The sequence below is a fragment of the Rutidosis leptorrhynchoides genome, chromosome 5 (assembly GCF_046630445.1).
Source record: "Rutidosis leptorrhynchoides isolate AG116_Rl617_1_P2 chromosome 5, CSIRO_AGI_Rlap_v1, whole genome shotgun sequence".
Taxonomy (NCBI): Eukaryota; Viridiplantae; Streptophyta; class Magnoliopsida; order Asterales; family Asteraceae; genus Rutidosis; species Rutidosis leptorrhynchoides.
In genome coordinates, this window is record NC_092337.1 from 113,759,135 (window position 1) to 113,783,325 (window position 24,191).

Here is a 24,191-nt window from a genome sequence, read left to right on the forward strand (position 1 = left end):
ACGGACGTTGCCGATACATATAAAGTTCATCGAGGTTGGAATCAGGTTTCTCTATTTTTATACCTTTTCCCTTATTATTTTCTTTTGCCATATTAAATTGGGTCGAGGTAATTTCTATAACATCATCAGAATCCTCATCGGGATCCGATTCATCGGAAAATTAGTAATCTTCCCAATATTTTGCTTCCTCGGCGGAAACACCATTGACCATTTTTAACTTTGGTCCGTTGGTTGATGATTTTCTTTTATTTAATCGATTTACTGTAGGTATCAATATTTCTTCCTCCAGAACCTCTTCTTCTTCCGGTTCCTCCTCTTCCGGTTCCTCCTCTTCTGGTTCCTCTTCTTCCGGTTCCTCTTCTTCCGGTTCCTCTTCTGGAATTTGTGAATCTTTCCAAATTATATTCGACTCTTCATTATTATTAGGTGAGTCGATGGGATTTGTACTAGTGGTAGACATCTATCACACAATATCAAACACATTAAGAGGTTAATATATCACATAATATTTACATGTTAATAATATATAGTTTCCAACAAAAGTGTTAAGCAATCGTTTTTAAAGAAAACACGGTCGAAGTCCAAACGCACTAATGTATCCTAACAAACTCGATAAGACACACTAATGCAAATTTCTGGTTCTCTAAGACCAACGCTCGGATACCAACTGAAATGTCCCGTTCATATTGATTATAAACGTTCCATATTAATTGATTTCGTTGCGAGGTTTTGACCTCTATATGAGACGTTTTTCAAAGACTGCATTCATTTTTAAAACAACCATAACCTTTATTTTATCGATAAAGGTTTAAAAAGCATTACGTAGATTATCAAATAATGACAATCTAAAATATACCGTTTACACACGATCATTACATAATGGTTTACAATAAGAATATATTACATCAAAAATAAGTTTCTTGAATCCAGTTTTTATATAATATCATACAAGCATGGACTCCAAATCTTGTCCTTATTTTAGTATGCAACAGCGGAAGCTCTTAATAATCACCTGTGAATAAACATGCTTAAAACGTCAACAAAAAATGTTGGTGAGTTATAGGTTTAACCTATATATTATCAAATCATAATAATAGACTACAAGATTTCATATTTCAATATACATCCCATACTTAGAGATAAAATTCATTCATATGGTGAACACCTTGTAACCGACATTAACAAGATGCATATAGAATATCTCCATCATTCCGGGACACCCATCGGATATGATAATTTCGAAGTACTAAAGCATTCCAAATTCCAGAATGGGGCTTGTTGGGCCCGATAGATCTATCTTTAGGATTCGCGCCAATTTGGGGGTTTGTTCCCAAATTCTTAGGCTACCAAGCTAAAAAGGGGCATATTCGGCTTCGATCATTCACCCATATAATGTAGTTTCATTTACTTATGTCTATTTCGTAAAACATTTATAAAATTGCATGTATTCTCATCCCAAAATATTAGATTTTTAAAAGTGGGACTATAACTCACTTTCACAGATTTTTACTTCGTCGGAAAGTAAGACTTGGCCACTGGTCGATTCACGAACCTATAACAAATATGTACATATATATCAAAGTATGTTCAAAATATATTTACAATATTTTTAATACGTTTTACTGTTTTAAGTTTATATAGTCAGCTGTCCTCGTTAGTAACCTACAACTAGTTGTCCATAGTTAGATGTACAGAAATAAATCGATATATATTATCTTGAATCAATCCACGACCCAGTGTATACACGTCTCAGGCTAGATCACAACTCAAAGTATATATATATTTGGAATCAACCTCAACCCTGTATAGGTAACTCCAACATTACTGCATATAGAGTGTCTATGGTTGTTCCAAATAATATATATAGATGGATCGATATGATATGTCAAAACATTTGCATACGTGTCTATGGTATCCCAAGATTACATAATATATTAGAATACATGTATAATACAATATAAGTTAGCTAGGATATGATTTGTATAGAATTGTTACAATATTTCCCGTAGCTACAACAATCAAAAAAATATCCAATCTTGTTTTACCCATAACTTCTTTGTTTTAAATCCGTTTTGAGTGAATCAAATTGCTATGGTTTCATATTGAACTATATTTTATGAATCTAAACAGAAAAATTATAGTTTTATAGTCGGAAATATAAGTTACAAGTCATTTTTGTAAGAGGTAGTCATTTCAGTCGAAAGATCGACGTCATGATGACCATTTTGAAAAACATACTTCCACTTTGAGTTTAACCATGATTTTTGGATATAGTTTCATGTTCATAAGAAAAATTATTTTCCCAGAAGAACAACTTTTAAATTAAAGTTTATCATAGTTTTTAATTATCAAACCCAAAATAGCCCGCGGTGTTACTACGACGGCGTATGTCCGGTTTTACGGTGTTTTTCGTGTTTCCAAGTTTTAAATAATTAAGTTAGCATATCATATAGATATAGAACATGTGTTTAGTTTATTTTAAAAGTCAAGTTAGAAGGATTAACTTTATTTGTGAACAAGTTTATAATTAACTAAACTATGTTCTAGTGATTACAAGTTTAAATCTTCGAATAAGATAGTTTTATATGTATGAATCGAATGATGTTATGAACATCATTACTACCTTAATTTTAGTAGGTAAACCTACTAGAAATGATATAAATAGATCTAGCTTCAAAGGATCCTTGGATGGCTTGAAAGTTCTTGAAGCAGAATCATGACACGAAAACAAGTTCAATTAAGATTTCCACTCGAAATAAGATTGTTATAGTTATAGAAATTGAATCAAAGTTTGAATATGAGTATTACCTTGTATTAGAAAGATATCTTACTGTAAATAAGAAATATTTCTTGAGGTTGGATGATCACTTTACAAGATTGGAAGTAAGCTAGCAAACTTGGAAGTATTCTTGATATTATGAAACTAGAACTTATAGAATTTATGAAGAACACTTAGAACTTGAAGATAGAACTTGAGAGAGATCTATTAGATGAAGAAAATTGAAGAATGAAAGTGTTTGTAGGTGTTTTTGGTCGTTGGTATATGGATTAGATATAAAGGATGTGTAATTTTGTTTACTTGTAAATAAGTCATGAATGATTACTAATATTTTTGTAATTTTATGAGATATTTCATGCTAGTTGCCAAATGATGGTTCCCACATGTGTTAGGTGACTCACATGGGCTGCTAAGAGCTGATCATTAGAGTGTATATACCAATAGTACATACATCTAAAAGCTGTGTATTGTACGAGTACGAATACGGGTGCATACGAGTAGAATTGTTGATGAAACTGAACGAGGATGTAATTGTAAGAATTTTTGTTAAGTAGAATTATTTTGATAAGTGTCTTGAAGTCTTTCAAAAGTGTATGAATACATATTAAAACACTGCATGTATATACATTTTAACTGAGTCGTTAAATCATCGTTAGTCGTTACATATAAATGTTGTTTTGAAGCCTTTAGGTTAACGATCCTGTTAAGTGTTGTTAACCCATTGTTTATTATATCAAATGAGATGTTAAATTATTACATTATCATGATATTATGATGTATTAATATATCTTAATATGATATATATACAATTAAATGTCGTTACAACGATAATCGTTACATATATGCCTCGTTTCGAAATCCTTAAGTTAGTAGTCTTATTTTTTACATATGTAGTTCATTGTTAATATACTTAATGATATGTTTACTTATCATAATACCATGTTAACTATATATATATCCATATATATAACATCATATAGTTTTTACAAGTTTTAACGTTCGTGAATCACCGGTTAACTTGGGTGGTCAATTGTCTATATGAAATCTATTTCACTTAATCAAGTCTTAACAAGTTTGATTGCTTAACATGTTGGAAACACTTAATCATGTAAATAACAATTTCATTTAATATATATAAACATGGAAAAGTTCGGGTCACTACAGAACCCATCCCCAATTCATCCAGAATAGATGATGGCTGATTGGTTGATCCATTCCGGTCACACTGCTTTCGGAGCTTGAGTGAGATTCCATTTCAGAATCCGAGTGACTTGAACTAATGACGAATTCCATTTAGTACGATTGAATAAAGAATTTTTTTGTTATGAAACGATTTTCTGGCTATCGGGTGGTATTCTAATTACATAGAATATCTATATATATAGAGCAAAAGATTTCGTAGATTACAGAGGAATTTACGGAATATGTCGGGCAAAGTTTACAGTAACAGATACGCTAAGATATGATTTAGCAGATATGCTAAGATATGAATTTTTGTCTATACACTATTCATGCAATTACTGCAGTAAGACGTGTCTAGACTAAGAATGATAAGCAGGTAATTTTCGACATAAATGATAAGCAAAACTTTTGACATGCAGACACGGTCGAAGTCCAGACTCACTAATGAATCCTAACGACTATCAGTTAGACACACTAATGCAGACCTGGTTCGCTAAGACCACCGCTCTGATACCACATGAGACGACTCGTCCCAATCCATAAGGACAAATACAATAACATATGGATACATTGTGAGGTATTTGACCTCTATATGATACATTTTACAAACATTGCATTCGTTTTTAAAAGACAATTTTCATTACATCGAAAGATGACAGGCATGCATACCATTTCATAATATCCAAACTATAAATGACCTAATCTAACATTTACTTAACAATAATCTTTATCGAACTCAACAATTTGAATGCAACGTCTTTTGAAATATGTCATGAAAGACTCCAAGTAATATCTTTATAATGAGCAAATGCACAGCTGAAGATTTCTTTAATACCTGAGAATAAACATGCTTTCAAGTGTCAACCAAAAGATTAGTGAGTTCATTAGTTTATCATAATCAATCATTTCCATAATTTTAATAGACCACAAGATTTCATTTATTCAATAATCATACACTCGTAAGTGTTTAAAATTCATTCATATGGATTGAACACCTGGTAACCGACCTTAACAAAATGCATCTAGAATATCCCCATATATAATCATCGAAGTACTAAAGCAGTTCAAATTCTCTGACTGGGGCGTGTCACAGCCCATAGATCTATCTTTAGGATTCGCGTCAATTGGTGGCTATTATAATAAACACCAATTCTTAGGTTACCAAGTTCAACAAGGGCGATATCCAGTATAACAATTCAACCATAGAATGTAGTTTCGATTACTTGTGTCTATTTCGTCAATCATTTATAAAAGCGCATGTATTCTCAGTCCCAAAAATATATATTGCAAAAGCATTTAAAAGGGGTGCAAATGAAACTCACAATACGGTATTTCGTAGTAAAAATACATATGACGTCATTAAACAAGTGCAAGGTTGGCCTCGGATTCACGAACCTATATTAAGTATATATATATATATATATATTTATATGTTGGTCAATAACTGTCTAATAATTTAGGTCAGGTCATAGTGTATCGCAATCCTAATGCTCGAGATCGATATACAAAAGTTAACAAAAGTCTATTTAACTCAAGATGATTTACAAAATTTTATTCATGTTTATTATATAACTTAAATAGTCGTTTTATATATTTAAATATATTTATCAGATTTTATTAAAGTAAAAATAATACAAGTCATTTATTAATAAATAAAAATTTATATTGAAATTTATATTAAAATTTATATATGTTAAAAAATATACTTGTATGTATCTTAAGTAATATAATTTATAAAGTTCACTTAATATCATAAAAATATAGTGGTATGTAATATTAATGTAAATTTTATTACGTGTGGTAAAAATATCTTTGTATCACATATTTATTTGTTATTGATAATGACAATAATAAGTAAAAGTTGTATTATATCGTAATATTAATAATTATTATTATTCTACTAATAATAATAATAACAATATTTATATTTACTAAAGACGATATTAATTATGATAAAATGATAATTCTAATCATGATAATCTTAATAATAATGAAACTTTTTAATATTAACTGTAATAATAATGATATTTCATAAAAATAATAATTCTATTAAAAATGAAAATTGTTATTAATAATAATACTAAAATGGTAATAAAAATGATATTTTATAATAACAATGATATTTCTATTAACAATAATAGATTTAATATTAATAATACTTTTAATAGTAATAGTAATGATAAAAATATTGAAAATGATATTTTTATCTAAATCAATATCTTACCATATTTTAATTTCATCATGATACTCATACTCATTATTTCCTAATCGATTTGTTTAATAGTTATTAATCCTCTTTTATATCGCATTTATAATAATGATAATAATAATAATAATAATAATAATAATAATAATAATAATAATAATAATAATAATGATAATAGTAATAATAGTAATGATAATGTTAAATAATAATTTTAATGATAATAACGGTAGTAATACTAATAAAAATGACAATTCTTAATAATAATACTTATAACGATAATGATATTGATAATAATAATAATGATAATAATAATTAGATAATAATTATAATGACGATAATAACGACGATAGTAATAATAATCATTTTAACAATAAATATACTAAAATTATTAATAATTCAGTTGACTATATCTTTTAATCCGTTCATCGAAATCACACGAGTTCAAAAGGAAAAGTTCTTAATTTTTCGCTAGCTTTCCAACGACATGCATATCATATACCTTATCTCAGTAGCATATGTATCTAATTCAGGATTCAACATAACCTATCTAACGACAATAATAAACATACAAGCATGCATGATCCTATATACTCGAGCACTAGTCAGGGATACACTAATAATATATAAAAGTTAAGTTATGAGTGCTCACGTATCAATATTGAGATTCAATATTGCAGGAAAGGTACGTAGACGCAACAGAGATGATAAACACTAGATTGCCCTCACGAGTATACCCCCGAATAATACCCATCACCTCCATAGCTATAACCCATAATTTTCTTAATTCCATCCCGCTTGAAAAACCCGTTTTGAAATAACCCGCTCATGACCTCGTCGTAATATTTTATGTATAATACTAATAATAATGTGGAGTAAATATATATAAATAAATCGATTGAGAGAGTTTAGAAAAATATATTTTCAAGTTTCTATGAAATAATGAAACCTATTGAATTCTATTTATAATAAATTTTTGAATTATTAAAGTAAATTATTAAAGTATGAATTATTAAAATGAATTATTAAAGTATGAATTATTAAAGTGAATTATTAAAGTATGAATTATTAAAGTGAATTATTAAAGTGAATTATTAAAGTATGAATTATTAAAGTGAATTATTAAATTATGAATTATTAAAGTGAATTATTAAAGTTAAAGTAAAGTAAAAGTAAAGTAAAGGTAAAGTTAAAAAGTATAAAACTTTGTACATATAATACGCGTATAAATATATATAATATTAATTTAAATTGTTATATATATTTAATAAAATAAAATATAAATATCGTTATCTTTATCATACTGGTTAAGTAATGAGTTGTTAAAAGTGGTTCTAGATATTTATAAAAGTTATATACGTTTTAGTAATAAAGTTCTCTTTAAACTGAAAATGTTTTTGTACGTTTGAAACTAAATCAATTAAATATGATAATTTTGTTATCCAAAACTAAATATTTTTAAGAATCATTTTGTTAAAAGGTTAAAATAATGGAAATCATTATATCATAAAACCTTTTAGAAAAGTAGAATTAAATATACTCATTATAGGTTTCAAGTTTTTTTTTTAAATTACCGTTTGTTAGTGAAACGTGGGATAAAGTCCAATGATTAATATAAGCGTATGAAACCATCTTAATGTAAAATGTCGATTTACTTAACTTTTCGATATCTATTTCCTAAGTTATCTATATTCCCAAATTTCACTTTCACCCTAAATAATATGAAAGTTAACTAGTTAACACCTATATAGGAAATTGTACAGGAAACTCCACTAACCCTTGTCTAGTTCCCGTTAATTGACACATTTGTTCTTACTTATAAATCACTTTACCATTTTTCGAATGTTTTCAAAAAGAATAGATTTCTTAAATCACAGTGGACCTCATAACATAGACCCGTAATCATATTACAATGTATCTGATAATTCAATCATTTGATATTATCTTTTAATTTCGTCGATAAATATATTAAACATATATTGAAACAAATACGTTCATTTAAAGTATCATACGTCTAATACTTTGATAATGTTTTTAATTAATATAACTATATATATAACTATATATATATATATATATATATATATATATATATATACATATATATATACACACACACACACATATATATATACATATATATATACATATATATATATACACACACATATACATATATATACACACATATATATATATATATATATATATATATATATATATATATATATATATATATATATATATATATATATATATATATATTATATACATTTCTATATGCACATAAATGTTCGTGAATCGTCGAGCACGGTCAAAGGGTAATTGCTTACATGAATATAGGTTCAAAATTTTCAACATTACAGACTTTGTTTATCGTGTCGGAAACATATAAAGATTAAGTTTAAATTTGTATGGAAATTTCCGGGTTGTCACAAAATCGCGAGGTAACCTACGGGGGAGAAAAAGATACGAACCTACTCTGCTAAGCATTATGAAAAATGGTTTCGTACACGAGATAGGTGTACTGTATTTGAATCTTGTGGTCTATCAAAATGATGAATTTTATTGTTTACGATAAACTTATCAACTCACCAACCTTTTGGTTGACACTTTAAAGCATGTTTATTCTCAGGTATGAAAGAATTCTTCCGCTGTGCATTTGTTCATTTTAGAGATATTATTTGGAGTCATTCATGACATATTTCAAAAGACGTTGCATTCGAGTCGTTGAGTTCAACAATATTATTATTAAGTCATTGATAGTTTGATATATTATGAAATGGTATGCATCTCTGTCAACTTTCGATGTAAATGAAAGTTTGTCTTTTAAAAACGAATGCAATGTTTGTAAAATGTATCATATAGAGGTCAAATACCTCGCAGGTCGCTTCAAGGTAGCTCAATAAGGTTATCGAAAAGTCAATCACCTAAAACGGAAGAAGACAAGGCGGAGATGGAGAAGGTTCCATATGCATCGGACATGGGTAGTGATTTGTATGCCATGGTTTGTACTAGACCAGATATTGCCCATTCGATGGGAGTTGTAATCCGTTATATGTCTAAAATGGGGAAAGAACATTGGGAAGCGATCAAATGGTTGTTTCGTTACTTGAAAGGAACTTCAACTATGGATTGTGTTTTACTAAAAACAATGTCATACTTAGAGGTTATGCGGATGCTAATTTGGGTGGATGTGATGATTCGGGGAAAAGCACTACGAGTTATGTTTTCACATTATGGAAGACGACAAATTAGTTGGATGTCTCGACTACAAAGAAGTGTTGATTTATCAACTACGGAGACCGAATACATGGCTATTACGGAAGCCACTAAAGAGCTTTTTTGGTTGAAAGACTTCTTGAGCGAGTTGGGTAAAAGACAAGACTATTGCGTCTTGTATTGTGATAATCAAAGTGCGGTTCATCTTGGGAATAATTCGGTGTTTCATAGTGAAACACATCAAGTTAGGGTATCATTTTATTCGACAACACATAAAAGATGGTACTTTAATATTGAAGAAAGTCCTTGGTTTGAAGAATCCTGCGAATATGCTTACTAAGGTGGTGACGACGGACAAGATGAGGTTTTGCATTGCCTCAATCGGTCTTCTCATGAAGTGATGAGAGAAGATGACCTACTAGAGAGATAGAGAGATGGTAGTTCGAGTCTAACACTCTAACAAGAAGTGTTGAAGACCTTGTATCGATTGTCTACTCTTCCGACGTATGTGATGAGTGTGCGTGTCCCAAATGGCGTTTTTGGCGGTATGTATGGTGGTTTGACAATCTTGGTTAGTGTTGGGTTGACAAAGATCGAGTTTTGTTAAAATATCCTTCAAGTGAGAGATTGTTGGAGTGAAGTAGCTTGAACAAAAACGAAGAAACACAAGGCTCGCGATCGCAAGGTTGATGGTCGTGACCGCGAATGCTGAAGAGACAAGAAGTTCGCGAGATGGAAAGCAGGATTCGCGTCTGGAGATTGAGCTCGGGGCATATCTCGCGATCGCGAGAATATAGGCTTGGTGAGCCTCGCGATCGCGAACCAGGGTATGACGGGCCAAAGTTTCCAAAACCGAGTTTTCTTGGTCCCTGAGTTGTTTCCTTGTTATGTTATGCCTGTATAAACCCTCTATTGTAACCCATACCATGTATCACGAATTCTATCAATAAAGTCTCTCTAGTTTGGTCAGTGGATTAAAGTAATCAACCCTCGATTACCTATAAATACGTTAAATTATCGCGTTCGTATTTTTTTTTGTTATTGTCTTCGTTTGTCTTCGTGGGAGGGTAATTTTTCTGAAAATCACTCCTATTATTGAATCCTAAATCCTAACATCTTTACATAATGGTTAAGGGTGTTCTAACAAAATCATAAATTGTCAACACATGGCCTGTATTCTATGTCATGATAGTTTTGGTTTCAACATCTAATTTAATTCTTATGAATTTGTAACAAAAAGTCACATCACAAAAAATCAAGAAGAGCAGCTAGTTAGGCACGAAGTCTAGATTTTATGTCATGATTGTAATGAACGGTAAGTCTAAAAATACAATATTTACCATACATTTTGACTTTCGTAACTCATGAACGGTAGTCAATTCTTCAATTAAAGAAATGCAACCCGCATAAGGTGTTGGCTACATATTGAATGTTTGCTTGTAAACAAAGTCAAATATCTTAGTAATAAATATTTGGATATCCGTACATGCCAATACATCATTTCATTTTATGTGTACCCGGTTGTAGCTAATTAACATTATTTTAATAAGATTACACGATAGTTGTTGTATGCGAAGCTATATTACATCTTTGACTTTTTAGTCAATCGTATCTATCTTGTGGGAAGTTGAAACTTAAGGCAAATCAAAGGCAACGAGTACATTGTCATCATGATATATGATGAGGTGGTCACATTTAGTACCCAACACACCAAAAATATGATAAATTTCAACTAGTAGACCTATATATATAGCACCACGTACCAACCATCGCAACTTCCGTTACATACGCAACCACCTAATTTAACATCTCACCAGGGGCTATATTAGAAGATTCGTTCACTCTATACACAAATATATTCATGTACTACAACATAAGTAAAAAGTACAAATCATTTTATCACATGTTTTGATAGTAGTTATTGAATCTTTATATTCGTTCACTCTATTTATTTGCTACACAAATATATTCATGTACTACAACATAAGTAGAAGGTACAAATCATTTTATCTCAAGTTTTGATAATAGTTATTGAATCTTTCATGGCCGTGTTGTTAATGTTTTGGGTCACGTTCAACACATAAAAAATAAATATTTCTATACAAAAAAATTTCATATGTATAAAATTGATTAAATTTGACGATATAAAAAAATATTATTAGTAGTAGCATCAATCAATACAACGGTAACAAAAAACGTAATATCAATAACCTTATAAATAGATGAATCATGGATATATATTAGCTTTTCAATTTTTAAAACCTTAGAGCACAAGAAGTAGTGACACCGGTTTCAATATCTAATTTCAGTGTCTAGGTAAACTGTAAGCAAAAGTTAGGAAATGGTTCGATGTCTAATTTTAGTGTCTTATTAATTCAGTGGGAAGTGGTAGTGGTTCAGAGCATATTCAAAGTCTTAGGCTCGATACTAAAGGGCGACGGTGAGTAGCGACGTCGATTTAACGTCGAAAGGGAGTCACCGACGCTGGTGGATCGGTGTCAAATTTGATGAACCTGGAGACTCCGTTTGCTCTTATAAATAAATGGAGTATAGATTTACATATATTGTAGTGTTATATTGTTCGGGTTCACTCAGGAAAGCGTGCATGGTTATTAAGTTTTTGTTTTCATTATAAATAAAAAATATTATAATATTTCTTGAATATTAAATTGATATCTATTAACCCAATTAATTCGGTGGATATTGATATAGATGGATGAATGGAAATTACATGAATATGAATATGAATGAGGAAAATTAAATAGATATGATTATAAATACGGCACGATCTGATCAATATCCAAACCATTACCATTTCTATTTACATCTAAAAGCTCAATTAGTTATTAACTAGTAAAAATCGGACAGCGCGTTGCTGCAGTTGTATTTGCATATAGATTGTTTGATACCTAATAGACTTAATGGGCTACACGTTTTTAATGTCTTTAATGAAGCTAATGTCGAGCTAGATACGAGGGGAGAAATTGGGGAAAAAATGGGGCGGTAATGTTTTAACTTAGCAGGTGCTCTACACATCCACATGATTAGCGTTTTTAAAAAGCGACTGATTTGAGTATAGTTAGTTGCGTTGTGTGGGTAAAATTATTTCGAGTTCAATGGTCATGTCGGTGAAGAATAGTTCGCATCGAATATGAGTGTATATGTATAAAAGTTAAGGAAAAATGGTTAGTTTTTTCGTTTCGATCGCCGTGAGTTGCGTTGTGTTCGTAAAATTATTTCGATTTTAACAATGAAGTCGGGGGAAAATAACTCACGGCGTATAGAAAGATAAAGCCCGTTAAAAAGGTAGGTGAGTTGTTAGATTAAATTAGAATTAGAAAATTGAATTTTCATTTTACATCCCTAAATGGAGGGTTAAATTTATAAATTGTATTAAAGTTTAAGGGGACAAAGTGTAATTTTGGTTTTTTATTTTTGGGTGTCGTTTGGAAAGTCATGGGAAGTGAAAATGACCAAAAATTCCATGAATATTAGTATATTAGTATATAAGTACAATTACACAACTACAATCAAGGGCCAAACACCCCTATGCTAGTAGGCCCCTACTAGCTTCTTCCTTTCCAAAAACATGTGTATCGGCAGATACATGTTAGCCCTGTGTTGACTATGTCAACCCATCCAGCCGCACCCCATATGCCATTGGAGCCTGGCGAAACACCATCACCATTAAACTCCTACAGCATGTCAGGACCCGGAATCGAGCCTGCATAGTTATTCATTTCCATCATTACATGCGTGGGGCAAAGGATCATTTGGGCCGGGTACCACTGGACCACAGATATGCATTTTAGATAGATTATAAGGGTGCTTCAAATGGTGAAGTTCCTCCCTTCATAAGACTAGCTGCCATATTAGCGTTGTAACGACCAGACAAAATCGTCATTGACGGCGCCGTTAACTTAGGTCCCGTTACGTGGTCATAGTCCCTATATGAGACGCGTTTGACCAAAATTATGTCGCATTCATTTGAAACGTATATGAATTGCAAAGTTTTAAGTTGCCAAACGGTTCGACAATAAGTTTAAGTTTACAAAAGTTATAAAGTATAAATGAAATGACTTGCGACATAATATAAGTTGAAAATCACAGTCGCTATAAATAGCGTAAGTATGTAAACAATATGCTTGAACCCAAAGGTGCTATCACTAGCGTATGCATGTATGCTTGACCCCAAGGAAGTAATCAAAGTGTGCGGAAGCATGTATCAAGTAGCCAAGTATGAACCTGAGAAACATATAGAAAACTGTCAACGAAAAACGTTGGGGAAATCATAGGTGTATTTGTAAACGTTGTTTTGAACCACAAGATTTAGTATTTCCATAACGTTGATTATCTAAATCGTTTGCATTCCAAAAGTATGTTCGAAAGCACCCAATTATCAAACTTAACTGTTTTGTACCCTGTTACGTAGTGTTAGAACATACACTATACTCGAAAATATATTTCATCCGCTAACGGTAGCGAACCGTCCGAATGAGGGCTCGTCAAGCCCATGTGATCACATAACATAAGTTCACGTTTACACCCTTCAAGTGTAACTAATGATAATTGAATTGAGGCTTTTTGTTCTAACTCGCTGTGGAATGTTTGTTTTCGTACTTGTGTTCAAAGCATAAAAGTATGATACGTATATGTTTCTCATCCCATGTTTAAAGAGTAAAAGTTGTTGAAAAGGTGGGACTATGATCTCACCTCGAGTGCACGAGTATAAATGTACTTCACAAAGTAAATGTGTGCATGAAAGTTGCTTAGCCTCGACCTAAACAAGTAAGTTGTATCAATTAACGGTTACGACACAAGGTCAGGCGAAATGTATTCAATTAGTCCTATGGCTCGTTACGACTCGAATATATAGCATGTGAGTCACGTTGTCAAGTTTCATGCAAGATATAAGTATAAAAGCACGTTAGAATGATTGCATAAGTGTTTGGTTAAGTTTGATTAAAAGTCAAACTTTGGTCAAAGTCAACACGTTCGGGTCGGGTCTCGGACTATTTTTCTGAGCTAATAAATCATATATAAGCATGTTAGAACAAGTTACATGTTAATCGGAGGTGCGTAGCAAAGTTAGAATTTTTCGTGTAAACGCAAAGTTGATCAGTCCCCAGACAAGGCAAATGCCGCGCCGCTACTATGGGGGTCGCGCCGCGCCAATGGGCGTGGCCTGGTGCCTGGGCTGTTTCAATTGTTCAAGTCTCAACCAAACTTCATTTAAACACAATTAACGAACCGAAAACACTTACAACACGTATCTTATATCGTTGGAAAGGTATTTTGACGAGGAATACAACTAAACACATTTCATCAAACAAAAACATCATTTACAAAAATAAAAACCTCGTCGAATAATCGTTAAATGTTCAAAATCAAAGTTTCAAGTTCACAAAATGCATTTCTTGACTCGGGAATCCAATCTACACATACGATATGCCGTTTTGAAGGTAATTAAACATACAATACAACTAAACACTTACTGACAAAATTTCATAGCATTCAATGTATCAAAAGTTCTTTTCAAAGTTCATCAAACCCTAACTAAAATCATGAATTCAACCATTTTGCAAATGAAGCTTTTCTAAATCAACCTACACATCAAAATAAAGATAACGATACTAGTAACACATTAAATACATGAACTTTAACGTTTAAACAACATTTAATCACCCAAAACTCAAGATTAAGCACACCCATTTTTCATATTCAAGCTAGTTACTCAAAACAACAAATCGAGCAAACTAAACACATATTCATGTTAGACTTGAGCCATAGACACTAACTAACACCATTTCAAGTCAAAAACACTAAGAACATGAAATCTAGAGTTTTAGAAATGTTACCCAAACGAGATGAAATTGGTACCAAAATGTAGAGGATGAAGAGAGGATCACGAATATGTAATTTGTTTTGTTGTAAGCCTCCTAGATCAAATTTAGATGATGATTTAGTGATATTGGAGTTTGAGAACAAAAAGTGGAAGTAGGAGAAAGAGAGAAGGAGATGAGGGAATGAATGAGTGGTGGTAGTGGTGGGTTAACTAGTTGACCTAGTCAACTAGTTTACCCACTTGACGCAAATAGTCCCTCGAGTTTAAAAGCGGGTGCGTGAATTTACCAAACGAATTAATTTAAATATGCGAGAGTAAACGGGAGATGTTATAATCGAATAACGAAATATTAAGAACGTTAGTTAACGAAAGATACGAATTTAGATAACGAAAGAAATTATCTAAAAAAAAAGATTGTGTTACGGAAAAACGCGGGATGTTATAAGCGTCACGTCAGTACTTCCTTCGCAGGACTAAACCCATGACTAAATGATGTCGTAGCGTGGGGTTACGAAATATACTATATTTTTAATACGGAATGCTACAAAATTTAACAAGTTTTAATTAAATATTTACAAAATGGATATACCAAAACCTTGCTACAACACAATAGGCAGTGTACCTAGTCGCGGAGTAGTATAGTTTTTAGTAAGTCCGGTTCGTTCCACAGGGAGACGGGCTTATGAAACACTTATTTTTATATAATTATATTTGTACAAAAATATATAAATATATATATAATAATATATAAAAGTGGGGGTTTTACCGTTTAATGACCGGTTTGTCGATTCTATATTTTAAGCGAAGCGTATAGTAAATGACGATATTTAAATAACAATATAAAATAAATAACAATAATTGAAATGACAATAAATAAAAGTACGAGAAAAAATGAAATAAAATATATTATGCTTATTTAAACTTCCGTAACCATGATGGTTGACGTGTTGATTTTAGTTTTATGTCCATGGGTTAATTGTCCTTTGTCCTGGGTTATTTAATATGTCCGTCTGGTTTTTGTCCATAACAGTCCATCGGTCATAAATATAAAATGCGAGTGCCCTCGTCAAATTATCCTTATACCTGAAGTTAAATATTCCAACTAATTGGGGATTTAAACTGTAACAAGATTTTAATACTTTGTTTAATAATTACACCAGGATGTCGACTGAGTGTAACCCAAGGTTTTAATATTTTGTTATCAATTATACCAAGTGTCCTTTGTACATAATTTCACCCCTGTTTTAATTATTCTAGTGGCTATTAATCCATTCCCGTGTCCGGTTAAATGAACGATTATTCGTACATATAAATACCCCGCCCATCGTGTCCGATCGAGTGTATATGGTAATTTATAGGGACGCCCAATTGTAAATCTTTATATTAACATTAACAAACTATCATTTAGTTAAACAAATATAAAGCCCATTAATAGCTCATAGTCTAATTTCCACAAGTGTCGTTCTTTTGTCCAAACCCCAATTATGGTACAAAGTCCAATTACCCAATTTTAGTAATTAGCCCAACATCATGATTACTTCGGCTCAAATAAGCATAATAATAACTTAGTTACGAGACATTAATTTAAAAAGGAGAACATAACTTACATTGAGTATTTATCGCGTAGTGTTACACGGACAGAATTTCGACTTCAAAAACCCGTAAAATAACCTTTACATAACCAGAACTAATCTAATATAACACTAATCTATACTATATATATATATATTTATTATCTTATGGAGTATTATTATTATTATTTGTGTGTGTTTTAAAAACGAACGAAAACTGGCAAATTTATAGACCAGGCCTGATTCTGATCCTCATGCGACTCGCATGGGAAATAGCCTTCTGGCCATGCGACTCGCATGGCCACCAGAATCCAGCTCAATCATTTTTGTTTTCTTGTTCGTCGACATAATTTAAAATAAATATAAATATATAAATAATTAATATAATTATTTATATATTATATTTTATTCTTGTGCATAGTAGACTAGATATTTTTGGTCCGTTGCGTCGGGCGTTTCTTCTTGGCTCGGGTCCCGGTTCCGGATTTTCAGACGTCTTCGCGTATTATTTTATATCGTGTACTTTGCGTTCCGCAACTTGTACTCTTGTCATTTTTAGACGTTCTTCATCAATAATTTGAACCACTTTAATTGTATCTTTGTACATTTGAGCATTTTGGACCTTTCCGTCTTCAATTCTCCGTTTTCTCCTTTTGTCTTCGCACTTATTAAATATAAACGAATATTACTTGAATATGGAACAATTACAACTAAATAATTTACATATTGGGAGGATATTTCTACTAAATATATGTTCATTTGGAGCAATATCAAATATCCCCACACTTGAACGTTGCTTGTCCTCAAGCAATACATAACTTGAAATTATTATACATCACACGAATCACTTCTTTATTCTTCACACTTTGTACATCAGTGATTTTGATATGGCGGTATAAATAATGATAGTAACGATAGAACCATGGTTAAAGGTGGGTGTGTCATCCACAGTTGCCTTGGGTTTAGGTCAACGACACTTGCAATCAAATAGCCGATTTACTTTCGGTTTCCAAAGCAAAGTGCACATTTGAAAGGCGGTTTACAGTCCCACATGACTATAAAAATGTAGATCCTTAAGGAAATTGGATCTTTATGAAAACATTTGATCTTTTGAAAATTCAAGCTAGATTTTACCCTAGACAAGTTTTCTGATTTAATCCATTCTTTGGTGTTGCAAAATATATTTGTGGATCAATATTTTGGCTTAAAACTTTTAGGTTCGTGTAATCCACTGCTATCCTGGTATCGAAAAGCACACATCCAGTTTACTTGTTCCGTATATTACCTTTCGGTAAACTACCGTCCGGTTGTAAAGGAAAGCGATGAACAAGAAACTGTTAAGGCAATGTCTAATGACATGCATTTGTTCATGGTCTAAAAACGTGTCGGATGCTAGAACTATCCTTGGTAGGAGCAATAGTAAAGATCATCCTATGATTTTTCGGTCTGGCACAAGGTCCTGTCTCTGACCATGCTATGCAACCACCGTTCTTACGGTTGACACCCGATTTGGTTCAGGTGACCTAATGAATTCTAGGTGAATTCCTAGGATTTTACGTTCAATGGTAATGAACGCATTGAAAATGGGTTTTCAGAAAACAAATCGGTTTGTATTTTTGATCAAAATATTTTCTCGTTCAAGCTCGAGTTTAGATATCATCGAATTCCATGAGTTTGTAATTCTCAATCTTTAAGGTCAATCTCAAGGATTGAGTAATATCAGGCTTAAAAGCTGATTTTTAATCTTTTAAGGAGATTATCCTTTCTGGGGATCTGATTCATTAGTCTTATCAAGCTAATTTGCACGGTGCCCCCCCATTGTACGAGATAAATCCTTCTCATGGTTAGGATAAATCTGACCACTTGGCGACCCTGTTTGATGCTGAGGTCCGTGGATTTCCAGCCGATTTTAGTGATGACTTTTCTAGATTTTTCGTCAACCTACAGCTGGTCTGGACGACAACTTCATGACCTAAATCAAGAAGCGCGTGTCTTTTTCGAAAGACTTTACTTCCTTCTAATGATGGAATTGATTCATCGTGTAGATCCATCTTTCTTTCAAAAGTATCACAATAAACCGGGTAAAACTATTAATTTAGTTCAAAACAAAAGCACCTGCAATAACTTTACAGAAACATGTGATAGATAATTTTTAATTGAATAACTTGGTACATTCTCCCCACACTTAGTTTATTTCTTTGCCTTTTTATTCTCTTCTATTCCATTTTTAAATGAATTCAAGCGTTTTGGGTTGTTTCTCAATTTATGTCCTTTTTAAGGTAACGATAATTTCGGTATTAACACCTAGTTTTCATCGTTCATAAATATGTATAAACATGATTTTAAATTCATTTAGTTGAAATTTTTTTTTTCAAATTTTCACAATTCAAATTTTCACAAAATTTGGCAAATAAACCAAGTGTAAACCCGAGAGAATTTATAACCCTTCCCCACACTTGAGATCATGCAATGCCCTCATTTGCATGAAATCAGACTCTAATTATAAATTCATGAGGGTGATTAGTGTAGAAAAGTGATTAAGAATACCTAGTTTGTACTTACAAAGTTCGACGAATGATAGATGGCGCGCCTCATCGTTCATTCCTTCTTGTATTATCACACATGTTTTTCTTCAAAAATGGTTGCTTTTCTGAACTGTTTGCTAATCTTTGAAAATGCATCTTTTACCCTAATTTATTATGCATGTTTATTAACGAGTTATGAACTAACCCGAACCACTAATTTAACGTTAAGTGGGGTTAGACTTCCCCACACTTAGCTGACGACATGTGAAATCGGTGGAATAAGTTCCACGAATTAAAATAGTGAGCCAGTTATTTGCATCTCGGGTGGTGTATAATATATCAATGGGTTTAAAGTTTAGACTCACCCGATCGTCACTACTTAATTCTTTTTTAAGTGTAGCTTTTAGTAAATGGATATGTCTCTTTTCTGGTTCTTGGTCAAATGGATCGATATACACCGACATACTTATATCTATAGGGTGGTCAATTCCAAAAGTGTCCTTCAGTTTATTCTCGGGATTAAAGTTTTCACCTCTATTACCCAATTGGGTGAAATCCGAGGTGTCATTATCTATTACAGCTCGTAGTTCATCTTCAGTAGATGACTCGTCTATTGAGAATATTGGGTTGGAAAGTTGTGGGATGGTAAAGTTCGGTTTGGCCTCGGGGGTAAAATTTTCAACATTATCGTTTTCCCAAGAGTACCAATTTGTCACCCTTTCTTCTTCTTCATCCTCCATTGATGGATTGATTATTTCGTCGGTAGAGGCTAATGTGTCGATATGTTGTGAATTTGGTAAGACTGAATAAAAAGTATCATCGGGATAGTTGGTGATTTCGGAGCTCCCGAATTCATCAAAATTCGATGATTTGAGATTTTCTTGCACACGACTCCTCAGATCAACAGGTGTGTAATCTGATAGAGTTTCAGCTTGCCGGTTTACAAACTCTCTCATTTGTTCCTTTTGAGCATCAAGTTCTTCGAGTTTGATTTTCATATTGTCTAAAGAATTTTCGGACACGTAATTTTCCTCGTCTTCTGGTTGTTGAGTTTGGATATATTCTTGGGAATAATCCCAGTTTGAATTGCGTTCTTCATAATCGTTCCATTCAGGTTCTGTGGGTACGTAATTTTTCATAGGAACGTAATAATAACATTCCCATGTTGAGTGATAATCTCCACAGATTTCACAACCAGTTATTGTTTCGTCATTTGTGATCCAAGATTGACTGAACGAATTGTCATCAACACTCGGTTGAGAGTATTGATTTAATTGATTTTGGAGTTCAAAAAGAGTTTCCAAGGCCTTGTTTTCAAAATTTTCCATTTTATTGCGACGGCCAAATTTTAGCTACATTCACAAATGATCCTATTAGTTATAAAAATAGAAAAACTTATATAAGTTGTCCAATTAATAGACTTTTCTGATTTTTGCCCACGTTTCGAATAGCCAAAAGATGCAGCAGGTAGCCAGGACCCTTTAAATCGGAAGCCCACAACTAGCCACTAACAAATCCAACTATTACTACGAACCAGAAAAATGTCAACGTCCATTAACTTAACCGCTTAAATAATTTTTCTTTCCGTTTTGAGAATTAGATAAGAAATAGAGAAAATTCTAGGTCCTAAAAACTAGAGCGTCGAGAAATAAGAAAGAAAAAGATTGCGCGTCGAAAAGTGTCGAAAAATAAAAATAAGAAAGAAAAACGTCGGAACTTAAAAGTCTAAAAATTATTTCTAAAAAGTTGCGCCTAAAGGTCTTAAAGTTTAAAAGGAATTTTATATCTAAAACGGTAATAACTTAATTTAGGCACTAAAATCTATTTAAAACTAAAGCGAAAAACGGCGTCGCAAAATTCTATAGCACCTAAATCTTAATCTAAAGAAAAAGCACTTAAGAGATTTTACGGCAAAGCCTAAAAATCTAGGAATAAAAATAAGCTACGGCAAAATACTAAATTTAAAACTAATACGAACGATAAAAATACAAAAATTACGCTAAACGATAAAAAGATACAAAATATAAAAGTTAATAAAAAGTTATAAAAATTATTTATTTTTATAAAAATATTATTTTTATATTTATATATTATAAAAGTATTAATTTATAAATTTAATAAACTAATAATAAGTAATAATAATTTAATTAATCTAAAAACTAAATATAATAATTAATAATATATTAGGGTTTTAGATAATAATAATAATAAAATACGTGTAATTAATGCGATTTTAGGTTAACATGTGGCCTGTCAGACTCCTCCATGCGACTCGCATGGGTCTAAGAGAAAAGGTCATGCGACTCGCATGACCTGCTGGTTCAGTTCAAGAAGGGTTCAAAAATGACAGGTCAGTTCATATTATTTATTATTTATTATTTATTTTTATTTTGTTTTATATTTAAAGTAAAATATATATAAAATAAATAAAAACTTATATTTTTATAAAACTAAAAATAGAAATGTTTTATATTTTCATAAATAAAAATCTTAAAAATATATAAAAGCAATTTTTTTTTTTTCGGTTTTCAAAATTTTAAATTATTATTATTTTTTTTTTATAGATTTTATATTGTTTTTCTAAAAATGTAAATAAATATTTCGCCGACTCCCCGGCAGCGGCGCCAAAAACTTGATGTCGTAGCGTGGGGTTACGAAATATACTATATTTTTAATACGGAATGCTACAAAATTTAACAAGTTTTAATTAAATATTTACAAAATGGATATACCAAAACCTTGCTACAACACAATAGGCAGTGTACCTAGTCGCGGAGTAGTATAGTTTTTAGTAAGTCCGGTTCGTTCCACAGGGAGACGGGCTTATGAAACACTTATTTTTATATAATTATATTTGTACAAAAATATATAAATATATATATAATAATATATAAAAGTGGGGGTTTTACCGTTTAATGACCGGTTTGTCGATTCTATATTTTAAGCGAAGCGTATAGTAAATGACGATATTTAAATAACAATATAAAATAAATAACAATAATTGAAATGACAATAAATAAAAGTACGAGAAAAAATGAAATAAAATATATTATGCTTATTTAAACTTCCGTAACCATGATGGTTGACGTGTTGATTTTAGTTTTATGTCCATGGGTTAATTGTCCTTTGTCCTGGGTTATTTAATATGTCCGTCTGGTTTTTGTCCATAACAGTCCATCGGTCATAAATATAAAATGCGAGTGCCCTCGTCAAATTATCCTTATACCCGAAGTTAAATATTCCAACTAATTGGGGATTTAAACTGTAACAAGATTTTAATACTTTGTTTAATAATTACACCAGGATGTCGACTAAGTGTAACCCAAGGTTTTAATATTTTGTTATCAATTATACCAAGTGTCCTTTGTACATAATTTCACCCCTGTTTTAATTATTCTAGTGGCTATTAATCCATTCCCGTGTCCGGTTAAATGAACGATTATTCGTACATATAAATACCCCGCCCATCGTGTCCGATCGAGTGTATATGGTAATTTATAGGGACGCCCAATTGTAAATCTTTATATTAACATTAACAAACTATCATTTAGTTAAACAAATATAAAGCCCATTAATAGCTCATAGTCTAATTTCCACAAGTGTCGTTCTTTTGTCCAAACCCCAATTATGGTACAAAGTCCAATTACCCAATTTTAGTAATTAGCCCAACATCATGATTACTTCGGCTCAAATAAGCATAATAATAACTTAGTTACGAGACATTAATTTAAAAAGGAGAACATAACTTACATTGAGTATTTATCGCGTAGTGTTACACGGACAGAATTTCGACTTCAAAAACCCGTAAAATAACCTTTACATAACCCGAACTAATCTAATATAACACTAATCTATACTATATATATATATTTATTATCTTATGGAGTATTATTATTATTATTTGTGTGTGTTTTAAAAACGAACGAAAACTGGCAAATTTATAGACCAGGCCTGATTCTGATCCTCATGCGACTCGCATGGGAAATAGCCTTCTGGCCATGCGACTCGCATGGCCACCAGAATCTAGCTCAATCATTTTTGTTTTCTTGTTCGTCGACATAATTTAAAATAAATATAAATATATAAATAATTAATATAATTATTTATATATTATATTTTATTCTTGTGCATAGTAGACTAGATATTTTTGGTCCGTTGCGTCGGGCGTTTCTTCTTGGCTCGGGTCCCGGTTCCGGATTTTCGGACGTCTTCGCGTATTATTTTATATCGTGTACTTTGCGTTCCGCAACTTGTACTCTTGTCATTTTTAGACGTTCTTCATCAATAATTTGAACCACTTTAATTGTATCTTTGTACATTTGAGCATTTTGGACCTTTCCGTCTTCAATTCTTCGTTTTCTCCTTTTGTCTTCGCACTTATTAAATATAAACGAATATTACTTGAATATGGAACAATTACAACTAAATAATTTACATATTGGGAGGATATTGCTACTAAATATATGTTCATTTGGAGCACTATCACTAAACACTCCCAACAGTGACATCATTCTTCCATATTTTTTATTTTTTCTAAAACCAAATAATTAAAATTATTTATATTATAAATTATAAATACTTATTAACATAAAACTTACATTTCATTAAAAATAAAAAACATTAGAAGAATTAAAATTTAAAACATTAGCAATAAATAAAATGCTACATAAATTAAAATAAAACACTACAAACTTACAATCAAACTACTTGTCCTCGTCCGAAAATGCCAATTCCTTAGCATATTTTTTTTAAGTGTCGCCCGAACCTCAATATCATTTCATATTCGTCGGGAGGAAAGTCACGTGACACTGGTATGGAAAGAAGCTTCAAACTTTTTAACATTGTTCTCGTCTCACTTTCTTTA